Source organism: Pelobates fuscus, chromosome 3 (genome assembly GCF_036172605.1).
Source record: "Pelobates fuscus isolate aPelFus1 chromosome 3, aPelFus1.pri, whole genome shotgun sequence".
Classification (NCBI taxonomy): domain Eukaryota; kingdom Metazoa; phylum Chordata; class Amphibia; order Anura; family Pelobatidae; genus Pelobates; species Pelobates fuscus.
Genome location: NC_086319.1, coordinates 41,893,146 through 41,921,006, shown reverse-complemented (window position 1 = coordinate 41,921,006; position 27,861 = coordinate 41,893,146). Strand labels below are relative to the sequence as shown.

The 27,861-nt window shown below is 39.0% G+C and overlaps 1 protein-coding gene across 2 annotated transcripts in view; it reads left to right on the top strand.

The window, feature by feature from the left end:
* The window catches only part of TAFA2 (TAFA chemokine like family member 2), a 282,041-nt gene that overhangs the window by 149,495 nt on the left and 104,685 nt on the right, over positions 1–27,861 (top strand). For both annotated transcript variants that reach the window (XM_063445118.1, XM_063445117.1), the window contains one exon: positions 9,330–9,401. The gene's annotated coding sequence lies outside the window, so the exon portion shown is untranslated. The remainder of the gene's footprint in view (positions 1–9,329; positions 9,402–27,861) is intronic.

Here is a 27,861-nt window from a genome sequence, read left to right as displayed (position 1 = left end):
GGCCCTGGTGCAAAAAAAATAAAACAACTGAAAAAAATGTCCCCCCCTCATAGAGCAGGGGTGGCCTAAAGGTAGACCTCCAGTGTTGTAGATCTACAATTTGCTCATCATTGCAGGATTGTGTGTGAGTGCAGTGTCTGTCTGTGAATGTAAGCATGTTTTTTTTTGTGTGGAGAATGAGTGTGAAGGTTTATGTATTGAATGCAGATGTGTGTTTGAATGTAGTGTTGGCATTTGCATGCAAAATTTATTTTGTTTGTAGTGTTGGTGTTTGACTGCAGGGGTGTGTCTGCTTAATGTTTCCATTGCATGTTTGGGTGTGTTTATTGTAATGCCTGTGTTTCACAGAGGCAGTGTGTTTGTGTGTAGTGTTAGTGTTTGAATGCAGGAAACACATAATGTTGGTGTAGGCATGCAAGAACGTGTTCACGTATACAGGTGCACATTGCCACACACAGAAACTTTCACACACAGACACACACTGCCACACACAGTTTGACACATGCACATATACACACATCCCAGATATACACACACCGATACACATGCACAAATTTAGACATGCACCAATATACGCGCATAACACAGACAAATCCACATACACTGACTCATTTGCACACAATGCACAAATATAGATACACTCTCCCTTCGCTGTGAGCACTTTAAATGTCTCCTCCGTGCCCTGTTAAATGTTTCCCTGCAGCTCTGCCTTCCTCTATTTTGGTACATGAACCTCTAACAGTGTCACCATGGCTGTGAAAGACCTCATGGAACCGTGCTAGCAATGGGCCCCCTGACCCACTGACTGCCTGGTGCGGGTTGTTCTGTGCCTGCCACAACTTACTAGCAGATGCATGGAGGAATCTTGAACAAGTTGAGTTTATAAATATGAAGAAAAAATGAAAGCAGGGAGGGTATTCAGGAACCTATCCAAGGAACACATTTATTTTCAGCAGAAGGTCAGTGTGTCTTCTGAACAAAGGATATGTCAGGATGTAATCTTAAACCAGAAGGCAGATCAGTTACAAACTGCAAAAATAAGAGCACGAGCAGTGAATAAACTTTTACAGAAAACATTTCCAAAGATTAAAAAGTGATTCATTATATTTGTGGACAGTACCTTTATAATTATATGGAATGAAGCAGGTGGAGTAAGACCTTTCCAGAGTATTGCAGATGTTTCTAGATCCATTATAAGTAACTCGGAAAAAAGTCCTATTTTTCTACATTATCTGAGCTGAGAAATGTCAAAGTTACTGAAACATACATTATTGGTTCACTAAAGCACAGTAGTGTCATGAATGTGAAATGAATTGCGATTCTAACTCAATCCACTACCTGTAAAATTTTAAGCAGATGCAAGTTTTCCAAGATACTTAGGATATGGGGGAGCTAATCCAAAACAAATTTTTGCAACTCTGCATTCTTGGACGACTGAGGCAAGTCCATGATTCTCAGGCTGTAATGCCTAGTTCAGTTGTCGAGATCTTCAATACGTTCAAGTACATCAGAGATAGTGGACTCATGTTGAATAAAGACATTGAGTAATTGTTGCCCTTACCTCAATAATTTTTTTGCTAATTTAGCATCTACTGAATTAATGAGAAAATAGAAACAATTTCTGTGAAAAGGCTTTAATTATATATTGAGGATTGTATATTTGGGATCCATGGGGCATAGATACCACCATAGACAGCCCATGTGAAGGAGTATGTGTAACATGGGATATATTTTTTAATGTAGTGTGTGATGAACTCAACCTCGTCACGGGTGCTTGGAGGGGCCTGCTGGCCAGTCTCTTACCTCAGGACTATGGCCCAGGTATTAGACTTTGGTTCAGGACTGTGGAGAGGCTTTGTTCGTGTCATTTCCCTTATATGGTCCGGAAAGACATCTGGCATGAGGCCCTGGAGGGTGTACAGTGTCGGCGGGGCGAGAGTCTCCTCAGTGAAGAGCAGCGGTTGCAGATGTGAGTAGCCCTACGTATGCCTCTCCTAGGAGAGCAATCCCTGGATGAGTGGGTGATGGAGTTTGAGAGCCTGGTATATAAGAAGCTTTGGCTAGACAATGCATACAGGTGCTATGGTGGTACACGGTTCGGCATGCCCCCTTGATGGCTGAGCATGACAGGCCAGAGGGTGAGGATTACAATGGCCCTGGCCTGTGGGAGGCCTTTTCAGAACCAGTTTTCTGGAGAGTCCCGATTCTGGGACATCTACAGGGAGGACATGCATGAATGGGCTTCAGCTAAAGAGGTGAGACAAGACCTGACATCTCTGGTAACAATGTAATGGGAGCTGGAGCAGGACTACCAACACCTGCTCAGCTCAATGCACCCCCAATATACCCTGCAGGAGAGCTGGGTGGCAGTCCCAGACATACAACCCTACAGCTGGGGAGACCTGGCTGAGGTACCCCCTGCTTCACTACCAGTTCCAGAAGTAGGGGACCTCATCAACTGGACCTGGGAAGACCCCCAGTCGGCAGGTGGAGATGGGACCAAGGTCTCTACAGGGATGCTGTGCAGCCGGCCCAGATCCCCAACCACAGCTGGAGATACCGGAAGAGGAGACAGCTGGTCCCTTTTCTCAATTACAGGGGGACCTCATAGACTGGTCCTGGGGGGATCCCCAACTGGCAGGTGGAGATGGGACCGAGGTCTCTCCACCGGCCCTACAGGGATGCTGGGCAGCTGGCCCAGATCCCCAACTGCAGCTGACATTACTGGGGAGTGGGAGGGAAATAAATGGTCCCCCTTCCCAACCCCAGATGGAAGTGCCAGGAGGAAGGACAGTCGGTCCTTCTCCTCAGCGGCAGGATACCGTACAGGTAAAAGGGATAATCGGCCCCCCTCCACAGTGGCAGCCGGAGATACCGGGAGAGGAGACAGCTGGTTCCTTTTCATCCACAGTGGGAACTCCTGGGAGTGGAGATGACCTGTCCCACTCCCCAGCAGCGGTGTCTATTAGCGCAAGACAGGACACTGGAAATAGATGGTGCAGATGGAACAGAGGTCTGCATCAGACCTACAGGGATGCTGGGCAGCCGCCTAAGATCCCCAACCAACCCCGCAGGGATACCAGGGGGAGGTAGGCGAGTCCCCTTCTCAACAGCAGATTCCCAACCGGGTCCAACTTTGGGATTGCTATAATCACTATACTGTCTTAGACTACAACACGTGCTCTTGTAACAGCAGTCTGCTTTGCTCTCTGGGCGTAGAGAGGCCTACCCACTGGAAGCTGGATCTTGGTCTTGGGTCCAGAGTGGGTGGAGAACAGCGATACCCCAACCAAGCTGCGGCGGTTTGTGTTTTTTACGGTGGTTTTGGTGTCCAGTGCGGTGCTTTTTGCACTCAATGATTACTAGGAAGCAACGATTGACGGAGGTTCTCAGTTGGGGTGCCAGGCGGTCCATTACATAGTGATTTCAGAAGGTTTAAAGTTAAATTAAATTGCGTTTTTGACATATTTGTTTTTCAATGGTGATTAAAAACTAAAACAAACGTAAAGGCAATAAATTGAGACCAATGAGTGACAAGTAGGTGCCAATTAATAAAGGTAATGTATGCATCCAAACTACTTGATGTATAAAATCAAGCAGCCATCCGTGAAAGTGTCCTAGTTTTCTGTATTTTTATGCCTTGTACCCATATTTGTATATTTGATAAGCTAAAGTGATTGGAACCCAAAATTAGTAGGGACAGGAGGATTTACACTGTATTTCAAGGTGAGGCCAAAAGAGGTCGTAAAAGGTACTAAGTGAACTCATTCTGTGGTTTTGATGAGATGGTCAGTCAATAACTAGTGACTAGTTGTAATATGACATACAACAAGGTGGTTTAAAATAAGTGGCAGATGCCCAGATGGGGAAAGCTGAAAATTAAAATCTAGAAAGAAGCATAGGTGACTTCGTATAGGAGTTACCAGGAAACTGTATATAACAACAAAAACACTAGTTTCTTGAAATGAGATGTTCTCGAACAACTGTGCATTATTTAAAACTGGAGGCAAAGAAAATGACAGCAGATGGTATAAGTGGCGTGACTAACCTTTTAGACACATGGACTATTTCTATGCCATTGCAGTACAATGTGCTCTAAAAGTTCATACAGCTTCCGAACAGACGTGATGAAAGACACAGGTGCATTTCATTAACTGGTAAGTTCTGTCACCATGGTGAACAATTTGCTTATAAAGTGTTGTCATAGTAACCAAATCATAAAAATACAATACCAGGTGATAGCAATGTTTGTGATATTTAGAGGACATGGCATTAGCCTTATAGATAAGTATGTAAGTGGCACAAAATGAACAAATCGCAGATAAAATGAATAAATTAGTGACAACAAACACAGTGTGCAAACAATATATTATGCTAATAAAGATACTTCTTAATAACAGCACAAAGTGTAAGTGTAATCGTGCATTACATTAACCTACTTTATTATATTTTAGTACATTCAATTTTGAGCAATTTGATTAAATATTTTTTTCTTATCTTTTCAAGTACCAATCATTAATTAATACAAACAAGAGTGGTATGTGATCCACATTTTCAGAGGGCTAAGGTATAATCTGTACCTGCTTTAATAGAACAGCCCAATTATATCAGACTATATACCTACTGTACTGTAATGAGCCATATGTTTATATTATTTAAAGGGTTCTGCTGGCTTTTGGAACAAAATAAAGCATTTGGAAACATAATTGTTCACATAAATTCGTAAATTTGGGAAAAAATTGGTGAAGTCCTCTATTTTGGGTATATCGATTACCTAATCTGGGAGAATCTAGTCCCATCTATTTTTGGATAGCTATACAGATTTAATAGATGCCTCAACGTGTTTTTATAAGATACAGATTTTGATCTGCCAATAGGATATCTCTCTGCATTTAACTTTAGCTCTCAGTCATGGGTTTCAACTTACTCTGCATTTTGTTGTTCTCTGTATACCTTTACTGGGCACTACGAAATACTGCCAACAAAGGTTCTAATACAGATGTCAGTCCTTTATACAGGGGCATGGAAGTGCATCAGTAATGGAACCTTTGTTAGAAGTATACCACTCCTTGGCTGCACTAAGTGCATGGACATAGTAGTTATTAGTTAAATCCAGAATATGTTTTAGAACAAAAGAAATTGCAAGCTGCTAATTGTTTAGTGACATTAAATTACTTAAAATATCACCTCTATTTTTTGCATATGTCCTGACTAGAAAGGTACCCCATTAAACTCCAATGGAAATTATGTTGCTCTCTCTGTTTATATTCTTAGGTGACAACCACAGGACAAATAGTGGATATTGAAAACATCAAACATTTACTATTTAAATATGTAGATCGCAACTGTGATCCCCCCTGCTTATGGGTACATATGTATTCTTTTTTCTAGAGCACTTTAGTGTGATGCCATTTTTCAGTTTTTTTTTAAATGTTTTGTATTCTACATTAAATCTTTTTTTCTTAAAAATAAAAAAGCAGATGAATTTAACAATATAATTACAATGTATGTGTGTATATGATGTTTTGCATTTGTTGTGCTGTTTCTGTCATTGTTCTGATTCATATGGCATACAAAATCCCATTGGTATTTTATATACTTTTTGTATATATAATTTTCACCTGGATCCACAATATTTAATCAAATAAGATTAATAATCAAAAAGTAAGAAATATAAATAAGTACACCTGAATTATGTTTGAGGTACCCCAGTAAGCAACTTTTAAAGTAAAGTTAAAGTTTATATTAAAATTCATAAATGATAGTGCAAATAAAGAAATTCATATTTTTGTTTTATAGCGTTAACATACAATTTTAGTTCTATTGATGAGATTGATTTTGCAATTCTTATATCTTGAAATTCTGAATCTGTACTATTGTTACAATATTGTATAATAGTTGTCCAACAAATAATGCATACTTTTTGATGAATTTCTGAAATTAAATTGCATGCTCTTGCTTTGCATGATGCATGTTTAGGCAGCATCTAAACAATGAGCCTTTAATAGAGTGAAGAAAGGGATGTATCTTATGGCAAATGCATATTTTAGTAACTATGGAAAGCAATAGCTGCGACTAAGCACTAAGGACTTGATTTAATATTGTTGGATACGCTTTTCAAAGTATTTAATATTTTTGGATAAACTTTGAAAATGCTTTTTTTCAAATATTACAGTATCAAAATATACATCATAAGTGAAAAAAATATTAAAATATAAAAAAATTAAGATTAAAATATTTCATAATATTAAATCATTTTAGAAGTTTATCGAAAAAACATAAAATGATTTCAAAAGTTTATCGAACAATATTAAATCTCTGCATAAGTTCGACACTACAAGAACTTAAGATCATTGTCCTTCCGAAATGAAGCAGTGAGGTTTGTAATCCTAGATGAACAGATGATCAAACCTAATCTCAAGCTGTCTTGTGCTGTAAGAGTCCAAGGCTATAGGAAAATAACGAGAAAACAGTCAGGTGAAGGGGGGTTGTAGCTCTAGCAGGATCAGTGTAGATTACTACGGTACAGGAGTACCATTAGGGCTAGTTATTATTACCTTTGGTGCCACTGTGTTACCTTAGATCTACTGACTACCTATATTTGAAAACTCTTCACTAATGAGTGTGTGTGTGGCGGGGGGGGGGGGGGGGGGCGGGGGGAGAGGAGGGCTCATTCTATGGGTAGGAGTGTTCTTCTGTACTCTTTTTGAGTCTCAAGAGGGAGGGGACAATATTAATAGAGCCCCTATTGGGATTTCCTATTGGGATTCGCTATACCCACCTTCCAGTATACAAGCTTCCTCTACCTTCCCCCTCCCCTCCTTCCCCCTTATACCCAGCTTACTGTCACTTACCCACTCTAGCTATTCTCTAGATTAGGGTACCTCTGTGTCATTAGAGTTGCATTCTGGGACCCCCTTGTTTCAAGGGTTTCCTTTATTTGTGTATAACGAGAAAACATTGTTGTTTAAAAAAAGGTGGGTTTGATAAGAAACCCTTGGAAATTGTTCCAGAATGGATTCCTTACTTCTACATTATTTAGCACTTTACTAACATGGAAACCAAACCATTAACATTGTGATGGCGTCTATGTTTCTAGGACACTAAATATATGGGAAAACCATGCTTTTAAAGGTTCAATTTACAAAAAAAAAATGTTTTTATTATAAATTCTTTTCAGCTGCTTGCTCATGGGGGTGATTATATGCAACAATAACTGTCATAATTAGGCTTATTAGAATTAGTTAACTTTAAATTATTTTATAAGACAATGCTATCTTCAATAACATACCAATATTTGTTTGGCATTACTCCCAGACTGACAGTAAAATAGGATTTTAGATTAGCAGGGTATGAAAATAGTGGAAAACAAGTCTCAAAAGTAATCTTTCAATTTATAGCATAATTTATTTATTAACAAATCCATATGCAGCACTTATAATTATAGTAAAAAACTTGTTAATCCCTGGCTTGGATCCATCTCAGCATATGGACGAGGGAATGTACGTTTTCATTAATGCGGGTATGTCCTGTGATTTACACTAAACATGTCATGATAGGTAATAAATATTTCCTTATACAATGAGGCAAAGAATTTATAAATTATCCAAACTGTAATTGAGGGTACATCTTATTTAAAAACAAAACAAAAATAAAAAAATCTATATCCTATATTTAAGTACTTTTAAGACTAACAGCTTATATTTAAGCATTGTGTGCCTAGTTTTCACTAAATAACTGTGAAATTTGGCAACTCAAATTTATGGAAGTACCATGGACAATGTCCTCATATGACCAGTGCAATCTGTATGCACTGATATACCCTCCAACAAAAATGATGCATGTAGTTATGTAATTCTTTATATATATATATATATATAGAATTACATAACTACATGCATCATTTTTGTTGGAGGGTATATCAGTGCATACAGATTGCACTGGTCATATGAGGACATTGTCCATGGTACTTCCATAAATTTGAGTTGCCAAATTTCACAGTATATATAAATATATATAAATAATTTGCATAGTGGACCAAAATTCAGAGTATGGTTTGAGGAGTCAACAACTTTTTTTTAATTAGTAAACGATATTACATACAATGAATGCTTAACGTATGAAGATTTGTTTGACTGGGTACGGAAGATGACATCTTTTAAATGAGTTCAATTTTCCTTTTTGCAAAGTCGGGCGCTTTCAATTGCATTGTTCATAACATTAGTTAATATTTGAGGCTCTAGCAGTTCTATTTTCCTTGAGCTGCTTATGTGTACACGGTTTGTTCACGTATACCCTCTTCTTTAGATATCCCCACAGGAAGTAATCAAGGGCTGAAAGGTTGGGCGAACATGGCGGCCTATTAATCTGGAAATTTATATTTATCTGCTTGCCGAACAATTGTCTTAGATTTTAAAATAAAAATTCCACTATTTTTACTCATATTTCCTTTGTTAAATTACTCATGATGAATCTCCTAAACTCCAGTTATAATATATTCCTGCAACTACAAAATAATTTGTATAATTTTTTTAAAATGTATTTATCTTAATGGCCATTGCCATGGCTGCCGAATCACAGACTTCTCAGTTAAACTTATTACAATAAATTACTCAATAAAAAAGTCTAAAGACAGCCACATCTTCCATGGTTATGACTCACAGAGCCCTACACTTCCTGAAAAAAGGTTTCAGTTTTAAACATATCTTAGAAAACAGTGTTTACTTACAGAGCTCTTACCTCCTGCTCTGTAAATACCAGCTAGAGCAAAGCAATCTCCTGCGTGAGATTAGATACCGTTGATAATAAAAGATAAGATAATAAAAGAAGATATCAAAACATCACAGCAAGAATCAACAATTTTTCAAAGAAGCATATCTGGAATCTTTTCCAGCACATTTTATTTTAATTTGTAAAATATCAAGTACTTATTTATTTAATATATTAAAAATGCATTTTTTAATTTTAACTGCCTTATTCAAGTGCATGAAAAATATGCATTTTTATTTACTCTATACTTTCTTTTTAACGCAATCTAGGGATGATCATTGGTTTTATGCCATCAGTATTGCTTGTTTTAGAATAATAAAACAATAACATTATTTATTGCTTTAGCACATGTCAAATAAAGGGGGAACCCTATACATGTTTCAAATAATGAACACATAATATTACATTTGGATAATAGAATATTTTTGGTAAATATTTGTTGAAAAAAAATAGCCACAATATAATGTACACCAAAGTTTACTTTAATATATGAGCAATAGTTTGATCAACAGCAAAATTGACAAAATCACTGATGAAATGTCCCCCTCTCTATCCCACAGGTTCCAATGAAGAATCTAGCAAAACATCCAAGCACTCAATATCACTAAATCGACAGAACCACCAACAGCAAGGTAAGTCTTCTCACTATATAGTGTCTTTCTATATATTGATGTTTGTTTCAATAAAGCTTTATAAAAATATCACAAGTAAAGATTTCAACTATGGATTATTATGAACAATACATAATTCATAAAATCTCTAATTAGTACATTTAAAACCTTAAGGGTTTATATTGTTAGGATTTTTTTATTATAGAACCTCAGTAACAAATTAAATATAAAATAACTAGGGGACCTGATATCTGGTGACAAAAGTAGAGATAAATCGGAAAATAATGAAAATAATAAGGCGGAAGGAAGGGAAGGTATGACAATCTGATTGGATAACAGTAGATTGGATCTCAACTGTCTAGTACTGGCCATCTAAGCCAAACCCAGTTATTTAAATTGATGTTAAATCTTTTAATATATACTTCATGAAGGGTCACTGCTCTTATTTTCATTACCACGCATTGGGTCAATGTTTGTACTAAGTATCCTAGTGATATAAAATGGGTCAGCCAATTAACCCCGCAGTGCATACAATATTTAATGGTTTATATGTACTGTATGTTGTTTTTATGCTTGCCTACTTTGCTTACTTTGTGTCCGGTTTTGTTAATTTTAAAACATTATAAATAAAATTTGCTTTTAAAAAAATATATATTTATAGTGACAATCATCCACTTGAGTATCCATTGCTCTTTCAATCTAGCTAAGATTCTAAGTTAAATATTGCATGTTTCATAGTTAGTGTGATAGATACACTTTTGCTAATGATAGCCCACTGTGCTAATATTAACAGCTCTAGCAAGCCGGCATCGATGGCATGACTTGAGGATTACATTTTGAGATACTTCTCATTAAAGGGTAATTGTCAGCATCCCCAGGAACACTTTTCCCTACAGGGTCTAGTCACTAAGTGTTAAGTTGTAGTTAGTTGACAGACAGCTTGGAAAATCTTGCTTAAAATAAGTATGTGCTGGTTTCAACGTGTGTTGCAATCGTTTACCAACAAGCCAGTAATCACTAGAAAGACTTTAGCTATTGTTAGTAATTACGGACTATTTCCATGCTACAAAACATGTAATCAGCGGCTGCAGAAACCTTTAACGCCTTCCGCAGATATTAGTAGGAGACAATAAGTACTAAGTACCACCTGGTTTCCAGACTCGATGCTAAAATTGACCACCTTTCAACATCGGACTGGAAATAACACCTGCGTTATCTAGATGTAAAAAGGAAAAGACATGTCAAGGACGGCAAACTTTTAGTACTTCTTATATTAAAAATACTTTCATCTTATATTTAAGTCCATTTAAGCTCTACCGTTTATCCATAAGCATTGTGTGCATGGGTTTCAATAAATACATGGAAAATCAGGCAAGGCAGTAAAATGCAAATATGCATTTGTTGTAATAAATTTCAGGCTAACGTTGCAATTATGGGTACAACCTGTGCAAGGGTTTTACTTACCCCACAAATTAATAATATGGTGAATGTCCAATACATAAAAGACAAAAAGAAAGAGGGACACAAGTAGTGCAGATGGTTTAAAAAGTCACAATAGATGATAGATACAGTGAGGGAAAAAAGTATTTGACCCCCTGCTGATTTTTAACATTTGACCACTGACAAAGAAGTGATCAGTCTATAATTTTAATTGTAGGTGTATTTTAACAGTGAGAGACAGAATTACAAAAAAGACAAATCCAGAAAAACGCACGTCAAAAAAGTTACAAATTGATTTGCATGTCAATGAGTGAAATAAGTATTTGACCCCTTCGACTCAGTGGCAAAACCCTTGTTGGCAATCACAGAGGTCAGACATTTCGTGTAGTTGGCCACCAGGTTTGCAAACATCTCGGGAGGGATTTTGTCCCACTCCTCTTTGCAGATCCTCTCCAAGTCAATAAGGATTCAGGACTGACATTTGACGTTTAGCTCCCTTCACAGATTTTCTATGGGATTAAGGTCTGGAGACTGGCTAGGCCACTCCAGGACCTTAATGTGCTTCTTCTTGAGCCACTTCTTTGTTGCCTTGGCTGTGTGTTTTGGGTAATTGTCATGCTGGAATACCCATCCACCACCAATTTTCAATGCCCTGGCTGAGGGAAGGAGATTCTCACTCAAGATTTGATGGTACATGGCCCCGTCCATCGTCCCTTTGATGCGGTGCAGCTGTCCTGTCCACTTAGCAGAAAAACACTCCCAAAGCATAATGTTTCCACCTACATGTTTGACGGTGGGGGAGGTGTTCATGGGGTCATAGGCAGCATTCCTCCTCCTTCAAACATGGCGTGTTGACTTGTTCTAAAGTAACCACAACACTTTCACCCAGTTCTTCTCTGAGTAAATTAGATGCTCATTGGCCTGTACATGTGCTTTCTTGAGCAGGGGGGACTTTGCGGACGCTGCAGAATTTCAGTCCTTCATGTGAGTGTGTTACCAATTGTTTTCTTGGTGGCTATAGTCCCAGCTGCCTTGAGATCACTAGCAAGATCCTCCCGTGTAGTTCTGGGCTGATACCTCAACGTTCTCATGATCATTGAAACTTCACGAGGTGAGATCTTGCATGGAGCAGCAGACCACAGGAGACTGACAGTTATTTTGTGTTTCTTCCATTTGTGAATAATCGCACCAACTGTTGTCACCTTCTCGCCAAGTTGCTTGGCGATGGTCTTGTAGACCATTCCAGTCTACAATCTTGTCCCTTACATCCTTGGACAGATCTTTGGTATTGGCCATGGTGGAGAGTTTGGAATCTGATTGTTTCTGTGGGCAGGTGTCTCTTATACAGGTAACTCCCTTTAAAAATAGGTAAAATAGATATCAAGCTCACCTTTTTTAGAGCCTTCAGATTCTAGCTCTAAGGGTAACCAGAGTGCCAGTTTTTGGGGGATTGCACCACCTCAGTGAAGATTCTTAAGGAATGAAAGAACATCAAAAAATGGCAGTCTGCAACAAATGTTTAGAGGACCTGAAGCCTCTAAAAAAAAGATGAGCTTGATATCTATTTTACAATTTAAAGGTTTTAAGTTATAATACTACACATTGGTTGCTTCTCTCTTTATATCCCCTTTGGAGGAGATGTTAAAGAGAAAGTGGTATGATGCTGCTTTAAGAGCATAAACATTCGTCTAAGAGAGCCAATATATTATAGTCTCCACTACATGTGAGTGTTTCTAGCCTTATCTATCATCTATTGCAAGTTTTAGACCATTTGCACTATTTTTGTCCCTCTTTCTTTTTGTCTTTTATGTATTGGACGTTCACCGTATTATTATTTGTGGGGTAAGTAAAACCCTTACATAGGTTGTACCCATGTAGTGCTCCACTAATAGGTATTTTTTATACCATATCTTGGTTTGTTAGAGTTTGTTGTGGGAAAAGGGGTATCCCACATTTAGTGTAGAGCTGCTTGTCACTGAAGCACTTTGTTGTATCACACACTACTCCCCAATAGAGGTGGATTTTGGTTAACGTTGCAATTAATTTGAAGATATTTAATTTACCTGCAAAATGATAAATGTGGTGGTTGGTATCTTAGGATGCGAACATAAGTAATATACATGTGCTACATGCAACCGCTGACTATGGGAATCTGAAGATATGTTTTAGCAGCCAACTGAAACGTTTGGTATTTACAATGTTTAACAGCTACTTTGAAAGCATACCTGGCTAGGATAATTTTTCCCATTCAGCTATTTTTATTTTATTTTTTTTGTCATTGAGATTTTATTGGCATAATAGCATAATTCAGTATAATACACCAAAGCTCATATTCGCATGTGACACAAAGGTAATACATCATTATATATGCAAAGGCGTACACATGTATAGAGATGCAACATAATGATAAAATACAGTGTAGTACAGCATAATAAAGAACAAAATGTAATATGCATAAGAGGTCTGGGTTTAACAGCGTGAATCAGCCATAGGAAACAAAGCCTAGATATCCATGTGACAAAATCATAGGTTAGTGTTATAAAGGCGAACATCCGTGCCAAAAATGGGACATATTGGCAAAACAGCATATTCCAACACATTAAAACAGAACCTAGCTACACACACAAGATAATATTAAAAGCGGTTAGCAGTGTAATGCTAATTATTAATCAATTAATGTAAAAAATACAAATATGAGCCCTAGAATAGTGAAATGTATGTAACATTGTACGGCGTAGGAGCCAGGATTTATGCATGTGTGAAAGAAGAGAAAGGGAAATTATTTTTTATTTGAAATCACCCAAAAGTAGGTGCTATAAAAAGGAGTAGGGCCAAAGTGAAGATCCCCTCTCAAGCACCAGTGGGAGTACAGTGAGGGAAAACAATATTTGATCCCCTGCTGATTTTTTATGTTTGTCCAATGACCAAGAAATGATCAGTCTATAATTATAATGATAGGTGTATTTTAACAGTGAGAGATGGAATGATCTGAAGGCAGCTGAGTCCATAGATACCAAAAAACAATTCGTAACACACTACGCCTTGAAGGACAGAAATCCTGCAGCACACGCAAGGTACCCCTGCTCAAGAAAGCACATGTACAGGCCCATCTTAAGTTTGCCAATGAACATCTGAATGATTCAGAGGAGAACTGGGTGAAAGTGTTGTGGTCAGATGAGACCAAAATCGAGCTCTTTGGCATTAACTCAACTCGCCTTGTTTAAGGTACAAACGTTCGGTTATCCCCTTTATCAATGCATGTCCTTACAAAAATAGAGTGCACTCACCATTAAATACATGAACCAAATAGACAGGACAGAACATAATTACCAACACCTCCCTTGCATAATTGAGTAAAGCAACCCCTCCCGACAACCCCCCACCATTTTGGATACTGGATCACATGACACTCTGCCCGGTTGCTAGATAAACAAAAACAAAACTAGTAGCAAACAAACTGAGTAAGCTAGGTACAGAGGCCTCTAAGGGCCCAAAAAAACATATACCGCAAAGCTGAAATCGCTTAATGGCAGAAATAACTCTGTATTCAAGAACACTGCTGTAAGCAGAGAGCTAATAACTCATCTAAATAAACCACATTAAAAACAACAAATAATACAATTTAATTAATTTGTAAATTTAATTTACAAAATAAATAAACATACAAATAAATTACCAAAACTGGTCTAAACTGCAGTGCTGCTAGCAGTGGTAATTATAAGGGGCTTTACGCAACCAGACACATCATCGAAGAACACCCAGATTAGAGCTTCTATTCCACAAACCTAGCACCTACGTCAAACCAAGTGTTAGAGTGTAAATATAAATACAAAATATATACAAATATTTACAAGGTTCCTCAAACCCCTGCAAAGAGGAGGGAATAAGAAGGATGACCTAGAGGTCTCATCCATAAAGAGAGGAATATCTGGCAGGAACAAAAAGAATGTTTAATCCAAAACCAATATCTATAAGCACATAGAAAACAGGCATACCAAGACACTAACGAAACGGAAAAATTACCACCTATGAGAAGGACCCAAATTAATGGGACCGTCTCACCGGTGGGAATAATCACCTTGATGAACACTCCAGAAGTGTCCTGGGGCTTAACCCCTAAATATAGAGAGAACCAAAGGGATATACAACAAGCTGGAAAAACCAAACTAGTTGAATATGTAACTGGAAATCGTAATTCATATATTATAATAACTGTACAAACTTGAAAAAATAGTAATAATAGTACAAAAAATAGAGTGAATAGAATACCATCTAATTCAAAGTGCAATCTTGCCTTAATGGCTCACCTCTAGATATGTCTCTCCAAAGAATACCCTTGTCCTACTAAACCCAGCGCGAGCCACTATCTAGTGACTTTATTGAGGCTTAAATGCAATGTCAAGGTAAGTGGCTTGTGGATCTATTAGTAGGCGTCATGCAACTGACGTGGGTGTTCAACTTTGGCTCACACTCGGTCCTTAGTAACAAAATCTGAGCTGTTGCTGGTTAAAGTGTTGAATATCCTGTAAAGTTCGCAGACTACACCATATTTGGTTCACCCTAACAAATAAGTGGGGAACAGCGTATAAATGGTAGCCGGGATAGGCGTAAATCTTAGCCACTGTGGAAGATATTCATATACTTCACAGAGCTAAAGTTAGATAATGGTGCCTATGCTAGGTAGATATTGAGCCCGTTAGTCAAAAGTAAAAAAGGAAATGCATAAACACTGGATATAGTTGTATACCCCCTAATTGGTAAAATAGGAGATGGTATATGGATAATATCCAGAGTATGGTATTCAGCCGCTATAGAGGGCTAATTGAGTTCCTCTTAAGATATACACATCTAAGTAATTTAGACTCCAAAAAGTATAGAATATGAAACTGCGAACTACCAATTGATCTACATATATACAGAGTTATTCAAATGAGGCATACCAAGTATAGCCGTCAGGAGAGAAAGTAGAGGTGAATAATAAGGATTAAGGTGCCTCTATGTGCAGAACCATACTTAGAGTGTTGGTTGCCTGCACATAGTGATAGATAACCTAGTGAGGAAAGCACACAGTGAGGAAAAAGTGAGCCCAAAAGAGCCCGACGCGCGTTTCGGTGCTGAGATGCACCTTCGTCAGGGGCTAACTGGAGACTGCGTCTCGGTCTCCTTTTACAGGGGTTTAGGTCCCAGAGTCTCTAGTTCTGACCAATCAGGAGGTTGCTGACATGCGCACTAACGCTCCCGGCCATCATGTGATCATTATGCTAATGGTGGTATTGATTGAGCTCATAGGAGCCATTTTTAACCGGTTCCGTGCTGGAAAGCTTCGAGCTAGTCCTATATCCTCCGTCAGCTCAGGAGGTTAGGGCCGGCTGTATACCGCCACGGTGCAATGTATCATATGGATACACTGTGATCACGATTTGGTTTCACATTATACCGCCGAGTTACCTTGTATCAAATGTGTACGCGGTGATGTCGGTTTAACATTAACCCGTTTGGTGCTGGGGTAATATACAAATCATAGGGCGTAGCTTAGTAGCTAAATCCCGGTCCAAAAATAGGTACCGGGCAATAATGCCCTATATTTGATTCGTGTCTACCCTCATATTTAGTGTTAGATATCCATAATATTTGTGATAGGATTGGGTATCTTGACCACGGTTAAGAGAAGTGAAACCTGAACAATGGGTATTGGGACAGAAGGTCCATATACTCATAGAGACTAGGTATAGGGAACCGTAATAGAAAGAAAAAGAATAAGAATACAGATTCTATATACATATTAACATATTTACAAAGATGTACATTAAGCATATGATGCTTGATATATGGTAGATAAACTAAAGCTAGCTCGAATGTGTATGGCATTAATCAATTATGTTTATGAGGGGAAACCACCCCAGATCATGGTAGTTATGCATATGGGATGTGGTATAAACTGTAAGTCAGAAAAACATATTCTGGCTAATTGGTGAATATAGACACCGATGTTGTTCAGGTGAGTTTATATAAACGAGGTATAGGAAAATCCTTCATTTAGACCAGAAGGGGAAAGGGTTTTTAATGTGAAAATCCAATAACTCTCTCTTTGGAGTAGTTTGATATCTATGTCACCCTTCCTTGGTCCTAGTTTGATTTTTTCGATCCCGTTAAACCTTAAGCCCTGGGCTGTGCCTTCATGTCTCAGTTTCAGATGTCTCGAGATGACAGTGTCTATATGTCTGGAGGGGTTTACCGAATTAACATGTTCGAGAATTCTTTTCTTGAACGGCCTAAAGGTCTTCCCCACGTACATGAGGCCACAGCTACAGGTAAGGAGGTAAATAAGACCTGTCGTTTTGCAATTGAAAAAGGTGTTAACCTCATGTATCTGTGTATTGGTGGAGTTAGGAAACGTTTTAGACTTTCTCCGAATGTACTTACAGGCCTTGCAGCGGCCGCATTGAAACGTGCCCACTGCTGGTGTTTTTAGCCATGTATTAACTGCTTTGGGTGAGGCGAGGTGACTCGGTACCAGTAGATCTTTTAGGTTACGGCCTCTCCTGGCCGTGAGTGATACATGTGGTGACAGAACTTCCTTAAGGTGCTGATCTTGGTAGATTAGAGGCCAGTATCTATTCAAAATGCCCTTGACTGGATCCCAGCCTGCATCAAAAGTGCCAATGCATCTAATCAAACCTGGGGTCTTTTCGTTGAGAGGGTTGTCTTGTAGTAGGTCTTTGCGTTCAGTAGTAAGTGCTCTTAAGTATGCCGCTTTAAGGCATCTATTTGAGTATCCCTTGATCTTAAACTGAGATCTTAACAGCTTTGCTTTAATTTTAAATTCCTCCGTGGTGGAACAATTTCTTCTTACACGTAGATATTGTCCAACTGGTATTCCATACTTTAATGGTGTTGGATGGTAACTTTGCCAGTTCAATAGATTGTTGGTGGCTGTGGGCTTCCTGAATAGAGTGGTAGAGATATGTTTATTATCACTTTCCATGATTTGTAAAGTCAGGTCCAAAAAGTTGATTTTATTATCTCCCACCTCGTGAGTCAGTTTTAAGTTCAGATCATTAAGATTAAGGGCCTTGACGAAATCCTCAAATAACTCTGTCGATCCTGTCCATACGATCAGTACGTCATCTATGTAACGTTTCCAGAGACTGATGTAGTCCTGGTAGGCAGCAAATTTGGAACTGAACACTACATTCTGTTCCCACCACCCCAGGTGGAGGTTTGCATATGAGGGGGCACAAGTTGTCCCCATCGCAGTCCCTCTCACCTGGTGGTAGTGGATACCCTCAAAGAGGAAATAGTTGTGTGTTAAGACGAATTGTAGTAATTCCAACACAAACTGATTATGGTCACGGAGGGATAGGTCACGTGTTTGAAGGAACCATTTTATATTGTTGAGACCTGTTTCATGGGGTATGGAACTGTATAGTCCCTCCACGTCAAGACTGCATAGTTTGGCCCCAATGGGTATTGTCAGGTCATCCAGTATTTTCAAAATTTGCTTTGTATCCCTGACGTACGAAGGGAGGGCCCTAACCAGGCCACTCAGGATTTGTTCCACATACATACTGCAATTTTGGGTAAGATTGTTATTACCTGATACTATAGGCCTCCCAGTTAGTATTTTCTGTTGCTTATGTATCTTAGGCAGTGAGTAGAATGTAGCGATAGTGGGTCTCTTATTAAGCATATATTTATATTCCTCAATGCTAATTAGGTTGGTTTGAAATGCCTGATCCAAAATCTTTTTGAGCTCAAGTAGGAATCTACTGGTAGGGTCTGAGGGGAGTGCTACATAGGTGTCCCTATCTTCAAGTGTGATATTCACCATTTGGACATACTTGTCCCTATCTAGTATCACTAGATTTCCCCCTTTATCCGAAGGCTTTATGATGATTGTCTCATTGGCCCTTAGTTTGGCCAGTGCTCTATTTTCTTGTACATTCAGATTATTTGGATGGAATCCAGACTCTGAGTTAGTTCCCATTGCTTCAATTTCTTTACATGATAATTCAACAAATAGGTCAATATATTTGTATTCAGATATGTGTGGGGTAAACTTAGTTTTAGGTTTTAACTTGGTAAATGGGGCTACTTGGGTGTGAGATAGGTCGTTACTACTGAGTAATTCCACCAAATTGTCAAGTAGATTCATGTCCCTGGCTTCAAGGCCCAATCTAAGTGCTTGCTTTTCTTTTTGAATGCAATGGTACTTGTGCAGAGCCAGCTTCCTGGCAAATAGGTGAATGTCCTTTGTCCACACAAACTTGTCAAATTTGGGTGTAGGGACAAAGGACAGTCCCCTCCTAAGGAGCTGTGTTTCTGAGGTAGTAAGTTGATAAGAGGAGAGGTTAATGATTTGGCTCTCTGTGGTCAATATGCTTTCCTGCGTTGGAAACCTCTTGAGGACTTGCTCCTCGTATTTCTCTGTGGTCTTGCTTCTTGGTTGGCCCTGGCTAAAAAATTGATACCCTTTTTTAAGATACTTTTAGGGTTAGGTTCAGGTAGGGTGGAGGCGTTATCTGAACTAAGTTCAGGTTCGGAACCGCTCGTATCGTATTCCGATGTGGAGAACTGATCAAATTCTACCCTCCTGCTCTGTTTGGACCTCTGATATATATTGCCTGTTTGGAAGTCCTTTGTATCTCTTAGGAATTTGGAATGTTTCCGAGTTTTAATTGAGGATTGAAATCTCTCTAGTTGACTTTTTAGTTTTATTTCAAGCTGTGCGAAATTACTCTCTGTCTTGAAAACCTCAATTTTCTCTATCTCGTCATCGACTTCTTTATTGATCTTGTCAAGTCTCTGTTTCTCGGATCTACATAAGATGTTCATAAACTTACGGGAACAGGTACTCGCTGCCTCTTCCCACTCTTTTATAAATTCCGTTCCTTCAATGTGAGGACCAGGGATATTCTGAACCCTGAGACCCCTTGGTATAAGCTCTTTGCTCAAGTATTTTTCAAGTGAAGCAACCTCCCAACCAGCTTTAATCTGTTGTTTGAACAGATATGTCAGGTGGTTGAATGCAGAGTTAATATTTGTGTATGTTACACTCTCATTAAGATGACCTTCTGAGAACACTGTATCAATGTCCATATACCAAGCATCCCTAAGGGCCAATGAGACAATCATCATAAAGCCTTCGGATAAAGGGGGAAATCTAGTGATACTAGATAGGGACAAGTATGTCCAAATGGTGAATATCACACTTGAAGATAGGGACACCTATGTAGCACTCCCCTCAGACCCTACCAGTAGATTCCTACTTGAGCTCAAAAAGATTTTGGATCAGGCATTTCAAACCAACCTAATTAGCATTGAGGAATATAAATATATGCTTAATAAGAGACCCACTATCGCTACATTCTACTCACTGCCTAAGATACATAAGCAACAGAAAATACTAACTGGGAGGCCTATAGTATCAGGTAATAACAATCTTACCCAAAATTGCAGTATGTATGTGGAACAAATCCTGAGTGGCCTGGTTAGGGCCCTCCCTTCGTACGTCAGGGATACAAAGCAAATTTTGAAAATACTGGATGACCTGACAATACCCATTGGGGCCAAACTATGCAGTCTTGACGTGGAGGGACTATACAGTTCCATACCCCATGAAACAGGTCTCAACAATATAAAATGGTTCCTTCAAACACGTGACCTATCCCTCCGTGACCATAATCAGTTTGTGTTGGAATTACTACAATTCGTCTTAACACACAACTATTTCCTCTTTGAGGGTATCCACTACCACCAGGTGAGAGGGACTGCGATGGGGACAACTTGTGCCCCCTCGTATGCAAACCTCCACCTGGGGTGGTGGGAACAGAATGTAGTGTTCAGTTCCAAATTTGCTGCCTACCAGGACTACATCAGTCTCTGGAAACGTTACATAGATGACGTACTGATCGTATGGACAGGATCGACAGAGTTATTTGAGGATTTCGTCAAGGCCCTTAATCTTAATGATCTGAACTTAAAACTGACTCACGAGGTGGGAGATAATAAAATCAACTTTTTGGACCTGACTTTACAAATCATGGAAAGTGATAATAAACATATCTCTACCACTCTATTCAGGAAGCCCACAGCCACCAACAATCTATTGAACTGGCAAAGTTACCATCCAACACCATTAAAGTATGGAATACCAGTTGGACAATATCTACGTGTAAGAAGAAATTGTTCCACCACGGAGGAATTTAAAATTAAAGCAAAGCTGTTAAGATCTCAGTTTAAGATCAAGGGATACTCAAATAGATGCCTTAAAGCGGCATACTTAAGAGCACTTACTACTGAACGCAAAGACCTACTACAAGACAACCCTCTCAACGAAAAGACCCCAGGTTTGATTAGATGCATTGGCACTTTTGATGCAGGCTGGGATCCAGTCAAGGGCATTTTGAATAGATACTGGCCTCTAATCTACCAAGATCAGCACCTTAAGGAAGTTCTGTCACCACATGTATCACTCACGGCCAGGAGAGGCCGTAACCTAAAAGATCTACTGGTACCGAGTCACCTCGCCTCACCCAAAGCAGTTAATACATGGCTAAAAACACCAGCAGTGGGCACGTTTCAATGCGGCCGCTGCAAGGCCTGTAAGTACATTCGGAGAAAGTCTAAAACGTTTCCTAACTCCACCAATACACAGATACATGAGGTTAACACCTTTTTCAATTGCAAAACGACAGGTCTTATTTACCTCCTTACCTGTAGCTGTGGCCTCATGTACGTGGGGAAGACCTTTAGGCCGTTCAAGAAAAGAATTCTCGAACATGTTAATTCGGTAAACCCCTCCAGACATATAGACACTGTCATCTCGAGACATCTGAAACTGAGACATGAAGGCACAGCCCAGGGCTTAAGGTTTAACGGGATCGAAAAAATCAAACTAGGACCAAGGAAGGGTGACATAGATATCAAACTACTCCAAAGAGAGAGTTATTGGATTTTCACATTAAAAACCCTTTCCCCTTCTGGTCTAAATGAAGGATTTTCCTATACCTCGTTTATATAAACTCACCTGAACAACATCGGTGTCTATATTCACCAATTAGCCAGAATATGTTTTTCTGACTTACAGTTTATACCACATCCCATATGCATAACTACCATGATCTGGGGTGGTTTCCCCTCATAAACATAATTGATTAATGCCATACACATTCGAGCTAGCTTTAGTTTATCTACCATATATCAAGCATCATATGCTTAATGTACATCTTTGTAAATATGTTAATATGTATATAGAATCTGTATTCTTATTCTTTTTCTTTCTATTACGGTTCCCTATACCTAGTCTCTATGAGTATATGGACCTTCTGTCCCAATACCCATTGTTCAGGTTTCACTTCTCTTAACCGTGGTCAAGATACCCAATCCTATCACAAATATTATGGATATCTAACACTAAATATGAGGGTAGACACGAATCAAATATAGGGCATTATTGCCCGGTACCTATTTTTGGACCGGGATTTAGCTACTAAGCTACGCCCTATGATTTGTATATTACCCCAGCACCAAACGGGTTAATGTTAAACCGATATCACCGCGTACACATTTGATACAAGGTAACTCGGCGGTATAATGTGAAACCAAATCGTGATCACAGTGTATCCATATGATACATTGCACCGTGGCGGTATACAGCCGGCCCTAACCTCCTGAGCTGACGGAGGATATAGGACTAGCTCGAAGCTTTCCAGCACGGAACCGGTTAAAAATGGCTCCTATGAGCTCAATCAATACCACCATTAGCATAATGATCACATGATGGCCGGGAGCGTTAGTGCGCATGTCAGCAACCTCCTGATTGGTCAGAACTAGAGACTCTGGGACCTAAACCCCTGTAAAAGGAGACCGAGACGCAGTCTCCAGTTAGCCCCTGACGAAGGTGCATCTCAGCACCGAAACGCGCGTCGGGCTCTTTTGGGCTCACTTTTTCCTCACTGTGTGCTTTCCTCACTAGGTTATCTATCACTATGTGCAGGCAACCAACACTCTAAGTATGGTTCTGCACATAGAGGCACCTTAATCCTTATTATTCACCTCTACTTTCTCTCCTGACGGCTATACTTGGTATGCCTCATTTGAATAACTCTGTATATATGTAGATCAATTGGTAGTTCGCAGTTTCATATTCTATACTTTTTGGAGTCTAAATTACTTAGATGTGTATATCTTAAGAGGAACTCAATTAGCCCTCTATAGCGGCTGAATACCATACTCTGGATATTATCCATATACCATCTCCTATTTTACCAATTAGGGGGTATACAACTATATCCAGTGTTTATGCATTTCCTTTTTTACTTTTGACTAACGGGCTCAATATCTACCTAGCATAGGCACCATTATCTAACTTTAGCTCTGTGAAGTATATGAATATCTTCCACAGTGGCTAAGATTTACGCCTATCCCGGCTACCATTTATACGCTGTTCCCCACTTATTTGTTAGGGTGAACCAAATATGGTGTAGTCTGCGAACTTTACAGGATATTCAACACTTTAACCAGCAACAGCTCAGATTTTGTTACTAAGGACCGAGTGTGAGCCAAAGTTGAACACCCACGTCAGTTGCATGACGCCTACTAATAGATCCACAAGCCACTTACCTTGACATTGCATTTAAGCCTCAATAAAGTCACTAGATAGTGGCTCGCGCTGGGTTTAGTAGGACAAGGGTATTCTTTGGAGAGACATATCTAGAGGTGAGCCATTAAGGCAAGATTGCACTTTGAATTAGATGGTATTCTATTCACTCTATTTTTTGTACTATTATTACTATTTTTTCAAGTTTGTACAGTTATTATAATATATGAATTACGATTTCCAGTTACATATTCAACTAGTTTGGTTTTTCCAGCTTGTTGTATATCCCTTTGATACCAAGACACTAGTATGCATAAAGATATAATTCAAAAAGAGGTGGCTCATGAAGAAGCACATTAAGGTCCTGGAGTGGCCTAACCAGTCTCCAGACTTTAATCCCATAGTAAATCAGTGGAGGGGGCTGAAGGTTCGAGTTGCCAAATGTCAGCCTCGAAACCTTAATGACTTAAAGAGGATCTACAAGGAGGAGTGGAGCAAAATCCCTCCTGAGATGTGTGCAAACCTTGTGGCCACCAAGTTCTAAGTTGAAGGGGTCAAATACTTATTTCACTCATTGACAAGCAAATCAATCTATAACTTTTTTGACATTCATTTTTCTGAATTTTTATTTTTGTTATTCTGTTTCTCACTGTTAAAATACACCTACCATTAAAATGATAGACTGATCATTTCTTTGTCAGTGGGTAATCGTTCAAAATCACCAGGGGATCAAATACTTTTTTCCCTCGCTGTATATCCCAAGGCTGCTGCAGTACACTGGACCCCCCACCAAGAGTCAGCAGACTACTATCCCCCCATACCTCCCCCTGCACCTCACCCACATCACTTCAGCTACTTGGGTATGTAATGCCTCATGTCTCTCCCAACAAATGCCACACACTTGGTACAGATGCATTCCACCCCCAGATACCAGTACACTATATGTCCATGCAGACCAGCCCGCCTTACTCATGGCGACAGGGGCAATTCTCTCCAGGTGCCCCACAAATCCCAGAACGTGAGGTTTCCACACTTCCAGAGGGAAAGCAATGTCTCTTTCCCTCCACCCCTTGTGCAATTATTTCAAATTATTCAAATTATCCAGCCCCTCTGTGTCTCTTTCTCCCCTTAATCTCTTCTCTTTGCGTCCCAACCCCCAGCCTCTTTTTTTGTGGTCTCTTCCTCCCTCTTCCCTCCTGGGAGTACCTGTTCCCTTCACTCCACTCCTGCCATTTACCCAAACAGTGTGCCCTCCGGGCCGATTCACCATAAGGGGACCTCCTGCGCCACATTATAGTTACACAAGCCCTGTGGACATATTGCACACACATAGAATGATGTCTATATGTGGACATATCGGACAAATAATAAATGCAGTAAACTGGCTAAAACCATGCATCTCTATATACAGGATATTGGGGGACACATTAGAAGCACTTTAATGTGCAAAACTGTCGGAGAGGAGAAATGTGAAAATCAGAGCTGAAATGGAGTTTTTGGAATGAAAGGTTTAAGCTTCTTGCTGGTACAAGGCCTCATATATATCCTTGTTCCTTTTACACCATTGTTAGTTCCAATGTAATATACCTTTATAAATCAGGGAAAACTCATTTGAGAATCCCTGGTTTGGTATTTCATAAAACTAAGTAATTAATTGAATCATTCAATCAATTACTTAGCTTTATGAAATACCAAACCAGGGATTCTCACATGAGGTTTCCCTGATTTATATTTTTACTATAAGGGTAAAGCCCTGGGTGGAATTGGTACCACCCCCATTGACCAACCCCCGTCCGGGATATTCTCCAGACAGCGGTGACTTAGTCTATTAATTTTGTTTTAATATACCTTTAACCTACAATTTTATTATTCACTGCTCAGGTAATCACATGATCTCAGATTGTGTCAAACATGCCTTGATCTTCTTCATAAAGCAAGCCTAGTCAACCTTTGAAACTTTGTGGACTTCATCTTCCATAATGCTCTTACACCCATAATATTGGCAACGCCTCAAGGGAGATGTAGTCGAAGGTTGCCTACCCCTGGTACAGCATGATAATCTTTCAAAGGAAAGTTCCAGACATTTTATTGTTTACTGACAAACCATTACACACTTAAAGTTTCAAATGTAATTAAGATAACATAAAAATAAAACAAAACAGTTTTTCTTCATGATGCAATAAAGCAATTATATTTATTCTGTGACATCTGTATATTTAGTTGAAAGAACACTAAGCATTTTAAACAGTTTTAATCTTAATAGTGAGTGCTGTCAACCACAGTACTGCGATTTAAGATTTAAAACGGCTCGTGAAAGACCCACACCTGGGGTTGAAAGGATGTTTTTCTTTGGTGGTACAATATACAAGCCTTAGGCACAGTGAATCTTCGTTTAATTTTTTATCATCTGTACATTTAGAGTACCATTCTCTATAGCAGCAGATGTTCCCATATCTAAATATAATTGATCTCTGTTACTGGATAAGATAATCACAAGCTAATTTTTTTTTTCTTAAAATTAGTAGTGTTTTTTTAATCTAGTAAATGAAAATTTTATTTTTAAATTTACCTTGAAAATATTTTGCATATTAATTATTGCCTTACTACACTTAGGCGCATGCTCCTTGCTATATATAGGCCACTGTATCAATGAGTTGTATCAATTTAACTTCTTAGATGGGCTTTGCTCCTCATCTCCTCTGCCACTTCCTAAGCAGTTCATTCAATTTGCTCTTTTGAGCTAAGCCTTGCAGTGCAGGACTTTGGTTGAGAGAATGAGCTGATCAGCTTCAGCCAAAGAGCAGTTCAGGAGAGCTAACGGCATTGGTAGTGGAGGGTGGGAGTGCCAACCGGCTGACCCCTGTAAAGAAGTTAAACCATGGGGTCACTAGAACACATCTGGCACCACAACCACTCCAGAGATCTGTAGGACTTATGACGCTTGAAATGTCTCTTTAACAGTAGGAAATAAAATATGTTGCCAAACTACACATACATTCTATAATTAGGTCAATAAAAAGATGAATCCGAAAGTTGATGTTCTGAAAACTCATGAATACTCCAAACAGAAATGAAGGACAGAGACAAACAGTTGAGTAGGCGCCAGGTAATTACCTAGTGCTCTGGCATTCCTAAAAATTAAAATTGCTTGCCACTATAAAATAAAATATTGTGCTTCGTAGTTAAATTGAGGCTTAGTAATATTTCCATCTTCTAGACTTAAGTCAAATAATATTCATTGACATAGGAGGAGGAGGAGGTGTATAAATACATTTGTTTTCAAGGGCTTTGTTAAAAACACCATGCCGTATTACAATCTTTCATTATGCAATCATAGAACTATAGGGAAAATAATTTACACAATAAATAAAATCCATTTAAAAGCATCCACATCAATTGAGGGAAAATGCATTTTCCTTGCTAATTTACATATTTTACATTACTGGGTTTTCAGCTCACTGATTTTGTAACACTGCATTCATAAAGATGTGCGAAGCAGGTTTGCCTAAGTTTGAAAAATAAGAAATAATTATCAGCAATGTAGATCATATACATGTAATTCATAGAATGCTATTAGACACACCGTACTGCATGTCAAACTTTAAAACTGCGGCTTCACATTGAGTCAAGGGAAATAAAAGTTAAGTACCGTGGAATTTAAGAAAAGTAACGGAAATAAACGTATTATTATTATTATTATTATTATTATTTTATTATGTATATAGCACCAGCAAATTCCATAGCGCTGTACAATGGGTGGGCTAACAGACACATAATTGTAACCAGACAAATAAACGCACAGGAACAGAGGGGTCGAGGGCCCTGCTCAATGCATTTACATGCTAGAGGGAATGGGGTATAGTGACACAAAAGGTATAGGTAGGGGTAATGAAATAGGTTGCTAGAAAAGTAATCACTGAGAACTTAGTAGGTTATTTTTGACGGTTGCAGGAGAGGACTCATGGGTGGTGGGGGGTAATGAAAACCCGCTAACAGTTTGAATGTTATAGCGCTAATGTCTAGAAGAAGCAGCTATCAATCCAGTCCTCGAAGCACATCAACTGTCTGGGAATAAGGACTTTTCCAGTTCTTGTGCAATGGAACATATGATAAAACTGGAACCATTGATGTGCTCTGAGGATTGAATTGTGAACCACTGCTCAATCTAGAGCAGAGGTCCCAACCCAGTCCTCGTTGACCACCAACAGTCCAGGATTTGTGTATTTCCTTTTTTTATTTAAATTGTGATACTGACAAAACCTGGACTGTTGGTGGTCCATGAGGACTGGGTTGGGGACCACTGGTCTAGAGGAACAGGGGATCATTCAGAAAAAAAAACTAAGCCAATCCAATATTAGGTAGCCACAATCATCAATTAAAAAAAACTAACTTAGTTTCGGAGCACACCACTGGCTATAGAATAGCTAAGAAAAAAAGGAC